Source organism: Orycteropus afer, unplaced genomic scaffold (assembly GCF_000298275.1).
Source record: "Orycteropus afer afer isolate SDZICR_OR568_19922 unplaced genomic scaffold, OryAfe1.0 scaffold00175, whole genome shotgun sequence".
Classification (NCBI taxonomy): Eukaryota; Metazoa; Chordata; class Mammalia; order Tubulidentata; family Orycteropodidae; genus Orycteropus; species Orycteropus afer.
The window spans coordinates 545,671-564,504 of record NW_006921762.1 but is presented as its reverse complement, the minus strand read 5'-3'; the positions used below and the strand labels follow the sequence as shown (position 1 = coordinate 564,504).

The window sequence follows — 18,834 nt, the reverse complement described above, 5'->3', positions numbered from 1 at the left end:
CTACTTCCGTAGTGATACTGCCTCGGAAACCCAAGGAGGGGTCGCTATGAGTCGGGGCCGACTCGACGGCACATAACAACAACAACAAACAACAACAGTAGCTTAAGCATAATCTCATGCCATCTTATTAATTCACACATTAGCCATATATTTATCATTATTAGGGTAAATATTACATGCCAGTTCAAAGGAGAATTGAGAAAGTATAGAAAGGAGTAATCTTCTACCTATGAGAGAGCTGAAAAATGCTTTGTAGACAGGACCACAGATTGAACACAGAAGATTAAAAGCTGAAATTCCTCAAGAGCATAGGTAGAGGATAATTTAAGCAAAGGGGCAAGTTCATGCAAATACCATGAATTAGAAAGAAAATGGTATGTGGAATGATGAGGAATTGTGTGACTGGGAAGCAGCTAGTGTATTAGTTATGATATGCAAACAGCAGGTTGAGGTCAGTATGCAAACTAACTCTACCACATTAGAGTTAAGATTTTATTTGTAGATAGAAAAAGGTCTTTACTTGAGGAAGAGACAAGATTAATTTTTCTATTGGTGTCCAGTTTGCTCAGTAATACATAAACACCTTAGACACCCAGAGTGATCTTTAAACCTATCCCTTAGTAAAACTCAATTCTATATATATTAATAAGTTAAACATATGAAATTCTTACAAAAAGCCAAAAATAATTTTTTTAATTGTATGCTAGTAAGTGGGAGATAATAACTTTACCCTTAAGCATACTCAAAACCCACTGCCGTCCGTCCAGTCAGATCTGACTCACAGTGACCCCTCCTTGGGTTTCCCAGGAGTTATCACTATGGAAGTAGATCGCCCAATCTTCCTTCCGAGTGGCTGGTGGGTTTGAACTGCCAGCCTTCTGGTTAGTAGTCAAATGCACTATGCTACCAGAGCTCCCATTCTTAAGCATACTTCCAAAAATATGTTTTTTGAAGTGAATATAATGGAGTATCTTTAAATAAAACTGTTTGTAATATGTGAAGTTAACCTCAATCTCTTTAAAAGGATGGATGTCACATATAAGTGTTTTCCATTATTCTTATTTCCTAAAAGGAAACTGAATATAGAAAAAAATACTGAATCATTCAATTATTGAATAATCTACCTAACTGGACTCTCTACCTTCAATCTCTTCCCATTACAATGTCATCTACTCATTACTATAAAAATACTTTCATGTGATAATTTCATCTCCCTGCACAGTGAGCTTTGTAACACCTACAGAAGAATGCCTAAACTTTTTTTTTTTTTTAAACTACGACATTCAAGACTATTCAATCTGGTACCTCTTCTGCCTTATCATCCAATAGTGTTCTTACCCCACCCTCCTAATCAAGACTACTATATTGGAAGTTCCTTAAACATCTACTGCACTTTCTCTCATTTATGACTTTATTCACACAGTTCTCCAGCCTAAGGTCAGTAGAGCAGAAGAGTGAGCTTTGGAGCCAGGCAATCTGGGTTCAATTACAACTCTACTCCTTGTTTAGCTGTGTAATCTTGTGCAAATCAGTTGACTTCTCCTAGTCTCAACTTCACTTCTGAACAGACTGTAAACAGAAACACCTTAAAGGATTTAAGGTGATGATTTTAAATTAAGATACAACTTAGCATAATGTCTGGTAGCTATTGTAACAGATGCTGGTTTACGGTCCTCTGTATAGGCTTGTCCTTTACCTCTATCTTAACCTTCTGAAACCCTACCTGTCATTGAGAAGCTGTGCTCAAAAGCCAAAATCTTCAAACAGCCTTCCATAATTTTTCAAGTTAGAAGTAAAGTCTCACAGGGGTAATTCTCTTAAAAGACTTCTTTCATTCAGACTTATACCACAGTTAATTGCCTATAAATATTTAAGTTTACTAGGTTATAAACAACCTAAATGCAGAGACCATATTTTGCATTTTGCACCATTAATATTTGATGAATTAAAAAGAAGTGCAGTTCTTTAGCTATGTGGATTAGTGTATAAACTGTTGAAGAGGGCAGCAACATTTATTTATTGAGCATTCATTTTATGCCACCTATTTTCCTCAGTATTTTCCAATTTAATTGCACAATATTATGCGGAAGATAACTATTATTGTAATTTTTTGGAAAAGGAATCTGAGGCACAGAAAGGTTAAGTAATCTGCCCAAAGTTTCACAGCTAATATTCATGACAACTTGTCTCTTGCACTCCTGATTAAGACAGAAGGTATAAAGACACATGCCTTCTGCTACCTTAAATATTTAAGAGCTCTACTTTGTCAAATACGGATCTCAAAAAATGCAGTGTTTTCCTCCAAAACAACTGTGTGGTCTAGGGGAGTAATGCAGATGAGTTCCTTTAAGATTTTATAAGAAAAAAAGCCTAGACACAGGCTTTTGATTCCCCCTTTCCTTTCAAACAACAGTGACACGGGAAATGTAATGTGCACTCAAGTACTATTCATACTTGTCCCCTAAAAGCAAGAGCTCCAGCTGGGATGTCTGGTGAAAATTAACGTAAGCAGATCTACTTCAACTGTTTGTCCTACAAGCACTGAATTTTCTTCTTAAAAGTGCTCACTAAGTTAAAACTGTATATTCATTTCAGAGCTTTAGATAAGCATTTGGTATAATGAAAATGATAAATCACTATGTACAACATATACTTATATGCAAGTACAGGTCCCCAGAGGACACAGAACAATGAGGAAGATGGCTGAATTTAGTATCTTTCCTAAAATAAAGGAAGAAGTAAAATAAAAATTCAAGGTACACAGGCTTGAAACAAAAACAACTCACAATCTGTATTATATGTTAATTCCTTAATATTCTATGAAGCCTCCTGTCTTATTTGGACAAAGGTATTCTCCTTCTTTATGAACAAAGATATCTTCTTGTCTTCTCACTGCCAGGAAACAGAGTGTGAATTTGTAGTGATGACTGCAGTGTCATGCCCACTTTAGGTTCTTTTCATACCAAGATTATAAACATAAAGGTAAGGAAGGACTTGGCATCATTTCTCTCTCTCTGGGATGGGCTGAGTTGTTGTTGTTGTTGTTATGTGCCGTCAAGTCAGCCCTGACTCATAGCGACCCCTCCTTGGGTTTCCGAGGCAGTATCACTACGGAAGTAGGATTGCCCAACCTTCCTTCCGAGGAGTGGCTGGTGGGTTTGAACCGCCAGCCGTCTGGTTAGCAGGCAAGTGTCTTAGGATGGGCTGAGAGGGTTTTCAAATTTGTAACCCAACTGCATCCTGAAAATCAGAATGGTTTTGCTCCTCAACTAGGAGTTCATAAACCTGGTATACAGTCAAATCTGATTTTCACTCAAGCTCCTGAAGACACCTAACACTTCCAAATGAAATTTCCCTTTTAGCTTTTCTTTTTATGTATGATCTACAGTTGCCTTATGAACATCCTCCTCTCCTCTGAGATGAGATGCAGATATTATATGCAGAGATTGACATGTTTTCTTCAATCAATGCTCTGTTAAGAAATACTATTAAATTGTCCAATTTCTATCCCTTTTTATTTCCTTCAAACCATCCACGCCTTTATACACTTCCCTATGGCACCCCTTAGATTTAAATACAAGAGATTGAGAAAATACTAAATTAAAGTGCTGACATTTTGTTACTTCATCCTATTGAGCCACAGTGGCTTTCTGGACATGCAGAATTATTCTTTTATTAAAACCACTTTTTGGTAGATTTTCTCTTTTATCAAGTTTCTACTGTTTGTGGATCTCAGAGTTAAACGCATTTCATTTTTATCTGTGCTTGATTCAGCAAGAGAGCCCCCTAATTTGACCAGAAGTTCATTTACCTTATCACAGACATCAATCTCTGTTGCATGTGGGCAGCATGTGAGAGCCCATTCAAACGCACTCAAACACTGGGCCCAAGATGATCTTCAAAGATTTGTAAATAAATGCCATTTGTAAGTCCAACAGTTTATTTTTGTTCCTGATTTTTTTTTTTTAAGCATGTGATTTTTCAAAACTGATTCGTTAAAAATATATGTAAACATGCTTAACAAAGAATGAACACAAAACCATAATGTATCAATAAGAGGTCCTGATGTTTAAGTAGGAGCTCTGGTGGTATAGTGCCTAAGGCATTTGACTACTAACCAGAAGACAGGTGGTTCAAACTCTCTCCTTTCATTCCATAAGGGACCCAAGGCTGAATGAATTGTTTAAGTTGTGTGTGGAAGACAGTAAGACAATAAATGTACTCTGTGGTCTTAAAAAAAATATGCTAGCTGTGTCTCATTTTACTTACTATCTTACGGAGATAGTAAAATCAATAATCACAGAACCATTTATTGAGTATTATAGGCTAGACACTGTGCTAAGAATTTTAAATGGATTATTCCACTTAATCTCCACAGCCATTCAGCGAATAAGACACTATTTTCATCCTCATTTTACAAAGACAAAACATGGTCTTAAGGAGACTTAGTACCTTGTCCAAAGTTATAGACATAGCTATGGAATAACAAAGGAGCTCTGGTGCCATAGTGGTTAAAGCATTTGCCTGTTAACCAAAAGGTTGGCAGTTTGAACCTAACAGCCGCTCCATGGGAGAAAGATGAAGCGGTCTGCTCCTGTACAGATTATAGCCTTTGAAACCCTATGGTCAATTCTACTCTGTCCTATAGGGTCACTAGGAGTCGGAATTGATTCGATGGCAGTGGGTGTGGAATAACAAAGCCAGGAATCAAATTGTGAAGACAGATCCAATGCACTAAATCTGGTGTGTATCATACTGATACAGTGAGTTTATTACATGCATGATAAGCCAAAAGATCTAGAAGTCCTACATTTTAATTAGCAATGAAAATAATTTCTTCCTATTAGTTGCTAGTTGTAAGAGTGGGTATTCATTTAACAAATTGAGGAAAAATGAAGTGTCATAAAGATAATTTATGGTATTAAAATGATGACCCATTATTCTCTTAAGTTATAGCTCATGACTATCATTCTGTTCCTAATCACTTTTATTGGTTAGAATTTGAGGAGTCCCAGCATCATCCCATACAAGGATATTGGGAGAGAGGGAGAAAGGGATTTGAATTAAACTGAATGATTTTTAAGGTGTTTTCTTGTGATGAAGAAACTCCACTCTCCTAGATCTCGAATTGGAATGAGGGAGTGTAGTCTGGTACAGCCCTAAATACTGTCTGCAGAACATTCCTTACCACCTTTGCTTTAAGGCTAAGCCCATTCCTCTAGTGACATCACTTGAAATCATGCTTATTGAGAGACACAGAAAAAACTAAATTCTGCATATAATAAGGCTTTTAGAAATCTAAGTGTATTTGAAATGTAGTGTCCACATACAATGTAGAGGGCTGAGGCTCTTCTACACATAGCAAACGCTCACCTAGGACTCTTCTCCTTTCATTCAGATTTTGTAAATCTTCAATTCTAAAATTTTTAAGCTTTTTAAGATCTTTCTGAATAAACTATTCTTCATTGAGGATTTTTTTTTTAAATAATCATTCTAAGACAAGGTGGCCTTAGTTAGGATAACCTAGAAAAGTGATAAAGGGCAATGAGACAACGTCTCAAAAATAACTTGTAAACTTAAGTTGAGACAGATTAAGTCATAGGGCGTTTTTTTTCACTTTTGAATTATGCTTACATAAAATTTTTACACAGATTTCATTTTCATTAAGGCTCTTTAGAGAATGTGTCATTCAAAAAAAAAAAAAAAAAAACACAGCAAAAATAATACAGTTGAATAATAATAAAAAAATTCTTAAAATGGTTCATTAAAATGAAGACCAGTATTGACTAAGGATCTCTAAAGGGTCTAGAAAAATAAGGCGCTTTGTGGTCTTAAAAAAAATATATAAGGACCATGATTGGGATACATATATAACTGAAGATTAAAAAAGGGTTATAACCAACCGCAAGACCATTCAGGGTAGAAATATGGGGATTTCAGAACTATAAGCAAGGGTTCTCACATCATTAGTTATAAATAAACCCAGCTGTGGCTTGTTTATAGCACAGCCTGGTACTGTATATCACACCCAGTGTGTAAGCAATGCTACCACCACTGCAGCTGTCTCCCCTTGCCTCCTTCATTTACAGCAGAACCTACACTGTTAAAAACTAAGATTTCAAATTTAATACCAAGAAGTTAATACTTCCCTGAAAACTGGTTATTTCTGAACTTTGATCATAGATGTGAAAGATTACATAAACTGGGTTTTGGGAAAAATCAATCAACTCTTAATGAGGAAAACTTCATGGAAGTTATCTCTGATTAGCTTCTTCATACCTGAAATACTAACTGACTTTTATTGGTAACCCTAGATTGGTTAAGCCAATGTAGAAATGTAGAAAATCATAATACTTGTATTCATCCCACTTCCTGTCTGTAGATTCCGTAAACAAATCAGCCAACCAATAATACTTGTTTTCAAAACTCATAAGATACTCAGAAACCAGTTAAAAATGGATACAGAAGTAAATGGTTGCCCATTTTCTTAACAGTCTAGTACACTTAGACAGGACAGAAATTAACCAAAATGGCAAGGGAAGCAGTACTTGGAGTGCTGAATTTGAAGGTTGTACGGAGGGGAACGAACCAGATTTAGCCAGCTGTCCTAAGCCAGACAGAGACCTTCACATTTTTGTAGGATCACTACATTCTGTAGACAAAGGCATTTTTTTAATTTGTTCACATGGTTGGTTCCTGCAGCTTCCATTTTTTATGTGGTTATTATTAAAAAGCTGTTTGTTATTCAGTCTTTTTGATTCCTCTTTTTGATTCCAACTTCCTGACTGCATCAAATTCTCATTTCAGTAGACTTTAATGCATTCAACTAAGCTAAAGAAAAAAAACCCAGGATTCAGATAGCAGATAAAGAACCATTTAAAAAACACATTTAGCATAGAAAATTAAAGTTATCTTTAATCAGGGAAAAAAGGTTGTAAAGAATGTGTACAAGGGAAGAAGAATCAAGACAGATACAAACATTACACACATTCAACCCCCTTTCATTCCCAATGCTTTCCAAAGTAAAATTAATGTCTTCTCCTTTCTCACCAAACTACCCCAATCAATTAAATATTCCTAGCCACACAGCACTCAAATATTAATCTTCAGGTACCTAAAACTTCCACCACATGCCAGTACCTCTGGACTCTGGATATTCTCATGAATAAAACTTATGAACACTGTGCTTGCAATGGCATATCTAACAGGGAAAAAGGATTCTGCACTGCTGATTAATGTCCAGGAGAGAGCCTCTAAGCATGGGGCAGTGCATTTCTAAAGGCACAATTTGCAAAATTCCTTCAGAATACTCTGGCAAAGCTGTTTGCTATTATTTTAGGGGGTACTATGTAACACAGTAAAAACAACCATGCATTTAAGATATGGAGACCTAGATCTTCATTTTGGCTGTGCCACATTATTGCTTAACCCTCTCAGAGGTGTAATTTCCTCAACAATACAACAGTTATTTTAGGCACTTCCTAGAGCTTTTTATAGATTAAAAGATAACAGAACAGAGTATCTAACAAAAAAATAACTGGCATATAAATAGGTACCAAACAAATACAAGATAGTTATTCTTACTAAAATACTATAACCTGATGAAGTTTTTTACAATTAAAGAGAGGCTGTCTCAAGCAAAGTTGGCACTACTACATTATTCTAAGTCAGCATATTTATGATCCTGTAAAGTTGATTAAAGTAGGTTCCCCAGATTAAGTAAATTTAAATTTTACTGTAACTCTATTTAAACTTCTTCCAGAAACCTAAGTAGTTCTTAAGGAGCTCTGGTGGTGTAATACCTAAGGCATTTGACTACTAACCAGAAGGTTGGCAGTTCAAACCCACCAGCTGCTCCGTGGAAGGAAGACGGGGTAATATACTCCCATAAAGATTTATTGCTTCGGAAACCCAATGGGGGTTGCTATGAGTTGGAATCGACTTGATGGCAATAAGTTTGATTTGGTTTGAAGTAGTTCTTACTATTATATTATTTGTTCTCAAAGTGGAAGTAAGAAATGTAACTGAGACCACACTAATCAAGAAATAATCATAAGATAATAACAATGGCAGCTGGTTGCTTGCTTTATATAGATGCATCAGTAGTGTGAGAAATCATCAATCATTGAGATGGAATGATTAATGCAACACAATGCAACACACTGCTGTCGAATCGGATCCGAATCATAGTGACCCCTCCTTGGGTTTCTGAGGCGGTATCACTACTGAAGTAGATTGCCCAACCTTCCTTCTAAGGATCAATGAGATGGGTTATATAATGGGGGCAAGAGACCCCAATTCAAACACGTTCAAAAGAGACACTTTTATTAAGCCTTGGACAGGACAAAGACAAAAACACAATCACCCAATTTGAGGGAAACCATCAGCATGTACATAATACAGAAAGCTGAATGGAGTCCGCTGAGTCACAGCCATGGGGCTAAATTACATGTGACTGAAAAAGAGAATCATCACAAAATCATGATTGGTAGTAGATCGAATGATCACTTTTGCAGGTGGGACTACAAGAGTTGGGAAAGGACCATGATTGGGATACATACATAATTGAAGATTAAAAAAGAGTTATAGAATTGGTCCTGGGCCTTGACTACCTGGCTGGGTGGTGGTCCAGATATGACTCATGAACCATTCGGCCTGAGTCATATCCACAAAACCAAAACCCAAACCCACTGCCGTTGAGTCACATCCGACTCATGGGACCCCTCTTTGGGTTTCTGAGGTGGTTTCACTGTGGAAGTAGATTGCCCAACCTTCCTTCCAAGGAGTGGCTGGTGGGTTTGAACCGCCAGCCTTCTGGTTAGCAGTCAAGTACCTTAGGTACTATGCTACCAGAGCTCCTCATAGCCACAAGGTGGCTACAAAACAAAACTAGAACCCCAACCTTAATTTAAATTAGAAAAGGACACACTCAGGCAAGTGCCCTAGTTCTTTGTATGAGCATAATCTACTTTCAACCACACTCTTCCTAAACTCAAAATGCCCCTCCCAAGGTTTGTCCTGAAACTTGTCTGTGCATGACAACAACGTTGAGGGTCAGAAAGAATTAATGGTGTCTGAACTTATGTAAAGAGGAATAACTGAAGTATGTATGATTTTAAAATTCTATTGTGATTATACTATACTTATTATAAAGGCTGAGTTTCTAATCAATTACTACTAGATTTGAAATCTGCGTTTTGAACCACTCTATTTAGTTTTTTTCTGTAACTGGTACTGGTTTTTCCTAAAGATCCTATTTGATAGTAGAGGTAAAATGCAACATTTAAATTAGATAAAGGTTTCTTAAGTGAAATTGATTAAATAAATAATAATAATAATAACACCCCCCAAAGTCACTGCCATGGAGTTGGATCCAACTCACAGTGAACCTCCACGGGTTTCTGAGGTGGTACCGCTATGGAAATAGATTGCCCAGTCTTCCGAGGAGTGGATGGCTGGTGGGTCTGAACCACCAGCCTTCTGGTTAGCAGTCAAATGCCTTAGGCACTACATCACCAGAGCTCCCAAATAAACAATGAGTTCAGTTAATATACTTATCAAAATTTCTCTTAATTTTTAATAATAGCCAAAACACACAAGTTGGGATTACATGGGAATTCTGAATTTGAAATAAACTTTTCTGAATAACTTGGGGTCAATTAAAGTTAACAAGTGATGTCTGACTCTATCCACATTCTTTATGTAAAGATTAAGGACATCTGGCAGCATTGTACAAAGGCAGACTGAAGAAGGCATAAATTGTTAGAAGTAATCTGTGAAGGGGCAAGGAGCAAGAATGAGGAGATGAAGAGCAGGAATAAAAAAGGAAGAGAAAAATACAGGAGATATTTCAAAGAAAGTACTCTTGTTATTTGGTTAATAACTAGAAGGAAGATAAAGATGAGATAATGATTAAGGGGTTTGAGGTTGAAAGGAAATGGTCAAAACTCTGTACTTCAGTAAATTTGATTTTAAATTCATGGAATGCCATAGGGAAGGGAGTTAACAAAATGAAATTAAAAAAATTAATCCTACATTTTCCATGTGATAGTAAATAATTGTAATAGCCTGTATTGTTTAAATTTCTAAAGCTATTCCTTTGACTCACAAATAGGATGCCAAGTTGGCATAAACATGTCTTCACATGTTCCTGTTGAATATAAAAGTCAAACAAATTATTAAAGAAACCTTCACTATCTGAGACTAAATAATTAGAAAGTTCTTAATGGTTAAGACTGTGTCACATCATGACTTCTGGATAGCCTACATATTTTCCCCATACTTTGAAAATTCTAGCCCCTGGCTAAATTTGTATTGAAATCTTCATTAGAAACAAAATTTCAAATAGATAATTTCATCATTACTAGCAATTCAGAAACTAAATTGCCTTTTGCAATCAAGATAACTTTTGTCACTAGACTGAACAATTACATGTGATATGGAGGAGGAGGGAGTATTTTTGGAAGTGGCAGTGAGAGAGGGCTAGAGTACTAGCAGCGTAAGTAATGGGAAAGATAATATGTGAAAGAGGTTTCTAGTTATCCTGGAATGTATTATACCATGTTTTGGAAATAGCAATTACCCTTAAATATTATAAGAAAGAAAATGTCTAATCACTCTTAATGCAGTTCAGAACTATGCTGAGCAATACACAAATTTAAATAGCAAGATTGAAGACAATGAAATGTTACTTAAAAAAAAAAAAAAAACACCCAAATCCTCAAAGTAGTATCAGTGTTAAAAACTAGAGGGTCAACCTCAGAGATGGAGAGAACTAGAAAGAGTATTGCTTCCAGCCTTACTGTAATAGTACAGACAGATTAGAATTTCTGGGAGAAGAATGTGTGTTCTAACTTTAAAACCTAAAGCTCCATATCAGTCTTGTTCAATTTAAACATTGCCTTATTCCACTGCTTGTAGCCATAATCACATAAAGATCTTGGCCCTGCAACCACATTCCTAAGAGCATAAAACCAAGATGGGAACAGCTTACAGGACAGGGCAACCACATTCCCCAGATCCTGAGACCAAGAAAGGGACTCTGCAAGAGAAATAACGCAAATGTAAATTTACTTTTTAGATGGCATTTCCTGAAAACAGGCCATTTTTGAGGTGGTTTTTACCCTGTGGTCAGCGTTAACCAGCTCTGAAGCCTGTGTACGCCTGCTCTCCTTTATGGCCTGATGAACTAAGATGGCTGATCTAAGACAAGATAAGACTTGAACGAAGGGCAAACAGCAGAATACACCTGCACAGAAGTCGTGGCATCCATGTTGAAACACACAGACTCTCTTAGAAAGAGATTGTGCATGCACCTAGCCTGAAGGACGGTGAGGTTTATCATTAGGAATTTATTGCAGCCTTGTTCCGCTTCCTTAATTTTGTAAAAGGGTCAGGATTTTATGAGTAATCTGCTTGCATAAGATCTTCTGAAATCACGTACCCCACAGCCTTAAACCTATTATAAAAACCTTTAGCCTATAAGGCTCAGGAAGACACACATGGCATTGCCTCTGGCTCCATGTGTCTCCACCTTGCAAGGTTACTACCCTCTTATTCAATTTCTGAGCTGCAGCGGAATTTCAAGTCACTATTTCAGAGCTTGACTGACAACACTTACAGGAAAAAAGCTGTATAATTACAAATTAATGGCATTTCTCGAACCTACTAGACAACTGAGGTACCAGGCAAAACAATATGAAATATGTGGAGGCAGGTGCATGCAGGGAGAAACAGTACCTAAGCATTTGCTTACCTGGGATTGACTTGGCTATATATGCAAGAAGGAAGATTGAGCTTGGGAAGGAGCTCAAAAGAACTAGATATTTGGCTTAAGAAGAGGTTTTTGTCAAAGATGTAGGGTGACTTCATTTTTTTTCTGTTTACTGCTTATTTTGAGTCTGACTTTCAAAAGTCAGCTAGTCAGTGCACCTCAGGAAGCCCGCTGGCTTCCCACCTTGCCTATCCTCTCACAACATGTTCCCTGGAAGGATATTCGCTCAGGCTGACCCTGAAAATATTCGTAGATTAAGCTGCTAAATATTCTAACTTTAAAACTGGCAAAATAATGTTTAAGGGATCTTGTCATTGTCTTGTGTCTGTTAAAGCAAGATCTTGTAATGTCCACCAGTGAGGATTTTTTCCTTGTAAATTCCTGGAGTTGGTGTATTTAAGCTCTGTGGAAAACTCCTTTCCCTAAAGTACTTTGGTGAATCATCACAAAGTATTGACTGATTCTCAATTCTTTAACAGAAGAAGCTTCAATCTGCTCTTTAATGAGGTAAAATTATTTCTTTTGGGAGGGAGGAGAACTGCTAAAAGCTGAATGTGGTCTAACTTGAAAGTATGGATCCCCTGAGGCTACAAGACATGGGGTATGAGGGTCATACCCTCTGGCAGCTTTTTCTTCCATGAACACCACCAGGGAAGATTAGAGAGAATCCTGTGGTGCTGGCTGAGGGAATAACTGTGTCTCCTATGGAATAAAAGAATTAGTCTTCTGGTTAGCAGTCAAATGCCTTGCACTACACCACCAGAGGGAACCATAAATAAGAAAAAAAACTGTATCCTTGGTGTTGGGGCAAAACAATTGTAAAGTCTATATCCCTAGGTTCACAGTACCTGACTTAGACTGAGGATTAATCAAAATCAGAGAATATCTCTATTCTCTTAAACTCCTGCCCCAAATAAATAAGTACTGGATTGCTGCAAGAGGCCCATTCTTTCCAGGAAGCAGTGCAAATGGAAGACTAAAGCCAAGTGAAGAAAATACATAGAGAAAAATCCTCTATCGCATTAGTGCACATCCCTTAAGAGAAAATCTCTCTAGAAAACCTTGATACTGTGGTGCACTGAAGGTAACTATTTAAATAACAAACTTCAAAACATCTCAAATCATGACTAGATTAACACAATTCCCACATTGAGGGCCTAGTAGAAGGAAAGGTATACTCATCTCCAAGCATATACAGTATCTACCTCAGTATCTATTGCCCTAGACAACATGTTCGGCTTTAAAATAAACTATAACATCTAGAAAGGCAGAAATAAACATAGTATGAAGCAAAAAAGCAACTGTCAAATTAGACTCAGATATGATATAGACGATGACGAAAAAAACAAAACAATGATTACATGTTAAAGGTTCTACTGGAAAAGGTAGACAATGTATAAGATTAGAGAAATAATTTCTTCAGAGATTTAAACTATATGAAGGAATCAAATAGAAATGCTAGACAAAAAAAAAAAAAACAGATAAAGAATGACTTTGATAGTATCATCAGTAAACTTGATACAGTCAAGGAAAGAATAAGCTGAGAAGACAACAGCAATTACCCAAAATGAAGTATAAAAGAGCATTTCTGAAAAAAAAAAAAAAAAAAAAGTGAAAAATAAAAACAGAGCATCCAAGAGCTATGGGGTCACATCAAACAGGCTAACATACTTATAATTAGAATCTCAGGAGAAGAGTGAGAGAATAAGACAGGTGAAATATTTGAAAAAATAATGGCCAAAAATATTTCAGACTTAATGAAAGACATCAAACTATAGACCCAAGAAGCTCAGAGAGCTCCAAGCAGGTCAAGTACCACAGAAATCCATACCTCAGCAAAAAACTGCTGAAAATTAAAGACAAGGTAAAAATCTTGATGACAGAGAATAAAAGGACACATTACCTAGAGAGCAATGAGGACAAGAATTGTATCAGACTTTTGCTGAGAAATTATGTAGCAAGAAGATAAAAATATCCTTAAAAATATGAAGATTACAAGCAGATTAACTTTCAGCCAAACAACAGGCTTAAGAGGTGAACAATTACACCAGGTAGATACACCCTTCAGAACAATCAAACAAGGGAGATCAGAAGGGCAGCATTTGCACAGGGAAAAAGGTCAAAAGGCAGGAATGTATAGAAGGACAGAGAGAAGGGGTTAACTATAGGGAGGAAGTGTGAGGAGAGCTGTTACACTGTGGATGCATATTTAGAGTGAAAAACAGAAAATCTATGTGAATTTTGTTCAATAATTGATTGTCTTTTAAATGCTGGAACTATATTGTAATCAATGTCATGAAATAGAATGCATATGAACTGCTGAATGGAAAATGAATTTGTTCTGTAAACTTGCACCCAAATTGCAACTTAAAAAAAAAAAAAAAAAGGTACATATCCCCTTAAAAGAATCAATCATATTGTTGTTGTTATGTGCCATTGGACCTTACTCATAGTGACCCCTCCTCAGGTTTCCAAGGCAGTATCACTAGGGAAGCAGATTGCCCAACCTTCCTTCTGAGGAGTGGCTGGTGGTTTGAACCACCAGCATCCTGGTTAGCAGTCAAGTCCCTTAGGCACTACGCTACCAGAACTCCTAGGAGATTAAAAGGGTAGCATATGCCCAGGGATAAAGTGCAGAAGGCAGGAAAGGATAGGAAAGGAGGACGAATGGAAATGGTAAACACTGGGAGGTAACAAGCAGAGTGCTGTTATGTTGTGGGGACTGCAATCAATGTGAAGAAACAAAATGTGTATGAAATATTGAGAAATAATAATAATAATAAAAGATTATAGTCTTCAAAACCTTACGAGGCAGTTCTGCTCTGTCCTATAGTGCCACAATGAGTCAGAATTGTCTCAACTACAATGGGTATGATTTTTCCTACTTGTTTTTTGAGAGAGATGAAAACCGAATCTTACTCACTCAATAAACCAAAAGAAAACAAAAATACCCTACTCAAAAATGCCTAGGGGGTGTCATTGAAAATATATTGTAACTGTATTTTTTTCACAACTGACCTAAGAAGTTTCCCAATAAGCATCCTTTATTGTCAATATTAGTAGTACATCAAGAAACTCATGTGGGGTGGGAAGATAGAGGTGAGTGGATCTACCCCGCACAAATGCCAAGAAAAGCAACTCGAAATCTACACTCAACCCTGTAAGAACTCTTAAAAACTAGGCAAAGAAATTTCACCAAGGATCCGCAAAATGAAACTGTGGTACAGTGAATTTCTTGGTACGGCTCTTCTAGACATGATCTTTGTAGCTCCCACCAGATGACTGAGTGGGCCTATGCAAATGTGAGGTGCTTATGGCCCACTAAGGGGTTTGGATAGTTTGCTAATGATGGAAATAAGGTACATGGAACCCTTGCAGGGGTGGTTCCATGCAAATAAGCTACATGGAACCCTAATGTGGGGACTGGTTAGTTTTGTCATGCCGCTAGGTTTAATATGAGTGATCCCTGAGGCAGAAAGGTCACTGACATTAAGAAAGAACTAGGAGTGGAGTGTGTCCTTCAACCCGAGATCCCTGCACTGTACCTCCTCAGCAGAGAGATGGCAAAAAGGTGGCAGAGAGATGGTGGCAACAGAAGCACAACAAAAAGAGCTTTGTAACACTGGTCTGAACAGGGCAGAGACCAGGTCAAGGGGCAGAGGCCAGAGAGAAGTGTGCCTCTCACACAGTTGAGAAGAGGCTGTTCTAATGGAAGAACTGTATCCTGAAACATTCCTGAACTTGAATTTTAACCTGTTGCTTCCCTAATAAACCCCATGATTACGAGTATTGTCTGTGAGTTCTGTGTGGCCATTGCAATGAATTATTGAATCTACCACAGAAGTAGATAGTGCCATGGGAGGGATGGATTGTATCAGAATTAGTAAAAAGGGTTAGAGGGTAGTGGCATGTCAGACATCCAACTCACAGCAATCAGCCTTGGGCAGATGCTGCTGAAAGTGATTCTGTCTCCCTCTCGGGAAGTTAGAGAAGGTCGGAAGCTGCTGCCCCATGCCCCTTCTGCAGAAACTTAAGTGTATTAAGTACAAATTTATGTTACAGGCATATGTATAAAGATGTAACAACTGATAAAAACAACATAAATGGAAAGAGGAGTGATGTATGAATAGAGTTACCGTATGTCACTGAAGTTAACTGGCATCAATTTAAACCTGGTTGTTATATATGTAAGATGTTAAATATAATCCTCATAGTAATCACAAAGAAAATAATTTAAAAATATACACAAAATGAAAGGAATAGAGAATCAAAATATTTCACTAAAAAATAGTAAAAGCACACAAATATTGGCAGTATTGGAAGAAATGAAGGACAAACAAGGTAGACAGACAGACAAAAAACAAGTAACAAAAGGCAGCAGTCCCTCAATTATTGTGAATGTAAGTAAATACTCCAATAAAATGGCAGAGTGGCAGATGAATAAAAAACATGACCAACTATATGCTCTGTACATGAGATATAACTTAGGCCCAGAGACACAGACAGATTGAAAGTGAAAGGATGGAAAAAATATTCCATGCAAACAGCAACCAAAGGAGAGCTGGGGGTAGTGATAGTAATAACAGACAAACCTGTTACAATAGACAAAAAGGGTCAATTCATCAAGAAGATGTAACAATCATATACATACCTGACATTAAAAAACAAAAAGCCAAACTCAACTGCCATTGAGTCGATTTCTACTCACAGTGACCCCCATTGGGGGTAAATCTTTATGGAAGTAGATTCCCCCATCTTCCTTCTGCTGAGCAGCTGGTAGATTTGAACAGCCAACCTTCTGGTTAGCAGTCAAATGCCTAGGCACTGCACCACCAGAGCTCCTTACACCTGACATTCCAAAAAAGAAAAGAAAAGAAAAGAAAACAAAACAAAACACCCAAACTCACTGCCATGGAGTCGGATCCGACTCATAGCAACCTTCCTTGTGTTTCCAAGGCGGTATCACTACAGAAGTAGATTGTCCAACTTTCCTTCCGAAGAGTGGCTGGTGGTTTGAACTGCCAGCCTTCTGGTTAGCAGTCAAATGCCTTAGGCACTACACCACCAGAGCTCCCACACCTGACATTAGAACCCTGTAATATATAAAGCAAACATTACAACACCACCAGGACTCCTTAAGAGAATTAAAAGAAGAAATATATTGTTCTATAGCAATACTGGAGATTTCAATACACCACTTTCAATAATGGATAGATCATCAACAAAGAAAAGCAATAAAGAAACAGAGGATTTGAACAATGTTATAAACCAAGGAGACCTAACAGACACTTACAGAACACTTCATCCCAAAACAGCGCCATATACATTCTCCTCCAGTGCACAAGAATCTTTTCCCAGGATAGACCGTATGCTAGGTCACAAAGCTAGTCGGAATAAATTTAAAAAGACTGAAATCAAACAAAGTATATTTTTCAATCATAATGGAATAAAACTAGAAACAACAACAGAAGGAAAACTGGAAAATACACAACTATGGAAATAAAACAACATACCATTAAATAAATGGATCAAAGAAAAAATCAAGAGAGAAATCGGAAAATAATTAGAGTTGAAAGAAAATGAAAGCACAATACACCAAAATTTATGGGATACAGCAAAGGTATTGATCAGAGGGAAATGTATAATGGTAAATGCATACATTAAAAAAGAAAAAGAAAATTCTCAAATCAATAATCTAATTTTATGACTTGATACACTGTGCGTGTGTGGGGAGGGATCCAAACCAAGCCAAAAGCTCCCAGAAAGAAGGAAATAACAATAAAAAATATAGGTTCAGTAAAAGCTGAGGTTAGTTTATTAAAAGATTAATGAAATCAACAAACATTTAGGTAAACTGACAAAGAAAAAGACAAAGAAGATGCAAGTATCTAACATTAGAACTGAAAAGTGGGAACATTACAACTGACCCCACAGGACCAAAAAGACAGAGAGAGAGAGAGAGAGAGAGAGAGAGAGAGAGAGAGAGAGAGAGAAGGATCTAAGAGAACACTATGAATAATTATATGTCAACAAATCAATAACCTAGGGGAAATGGCCTAATTCCTAGAAACATGTAAATTTCCTACATTGAAGAAATTTATGAAGAAGAAATAGAAGATCTCAACAGACTCATAACAAGTGAAGAGACTGAATAAGTAATCAAAAATCTCCCAAGAAAAATAAGCCCTGGACAGGTGGCTTCATTAGGGAATTCTACCACATGTTTTATAAGAAAAGACTATGATCCTTGCGGTAGTTCAGTTAGTGTGTCAACTTGGCTGGGCCTGGTTGAGTGGCTGGGCAGCTGGATATAGTATTCCCCATGATGAGACTGGTAATCAACTCCATGGTGGAATCTACTGTGAGCAGCTGAGTAGCTGCCTTTGGTTATGTGGTCGGCTTTCTGTATGTAAGGAGAAGCCTTGGGGAAAGGTCATGAACTTATGGCACCTTGAACCCTGCATGTAGCCGTGTCATTCAGCAGCCTGCCATGCTCTGCCAACCTGGGGACTTATAATGGACTTGAGTTGATGGCCTGCCATGTGGTTTGGTAACATAGGGACTGTGCCTTTTTACTTGTCAACCTTGGGCTTGGCAGCCTCAGCAGCCAGCAGCTGTCTGAATGAAGAAAAGCCTCTAGCTTCAGTGGGCCGGGAGCTGGAGGCAGAGCTGCAGCCCAAGACTGAGGGGCTTGCACCCAGGCCCTAGAGCCTGGTGCTTTGAACTTGGACTTAAAGCCTCCAAACTGAAAGGGTTAATAAACTCCTGTTTGTTAAGGCCATTCCATTTGTGGTATAGTCTTATCAGAGCAGCACTAGGTAACCAGAACAATCCTTTTTAATCTTTCCCAAAAAGACAGAAGGAAAGGCAACACTTCTTAACTTACTCTATGAAGCCAGCATTACTCCTACATCAAAGCTACAAAAAGATACCATAATGAAAGAAAAGTACAGATCATTATCCCTTAAGAATATAGATACAAAAATCCTCAATAAAAACTAGCAAACTGAATCCAAAAGTATATTAAAAGGATTATACACCATGACCAAGTGGGATTTACC

The 18,834-nt window shown here is 37.4% G+C and overlaps 1 protein-coding gene and 1 non-coding gene across 2 annotated transcripts in view; both read right to left on the bottom strand.

The window, feature by feature from the left end:
* The window catches only part of COP1 (COP1 E3 ubiquitin ligase), a 377,440-nt gene that overhangs the window by 15,732 nt on the left and 342,874 nt on the right, over nucleotides 1–18,834 (bottom strand). The window lies entirely within an intron of this gene.
* LOC122150575 lies at nucleotides 6,569–6,710 on the bottom strand. The gene has a single exon (XR_006163739.1).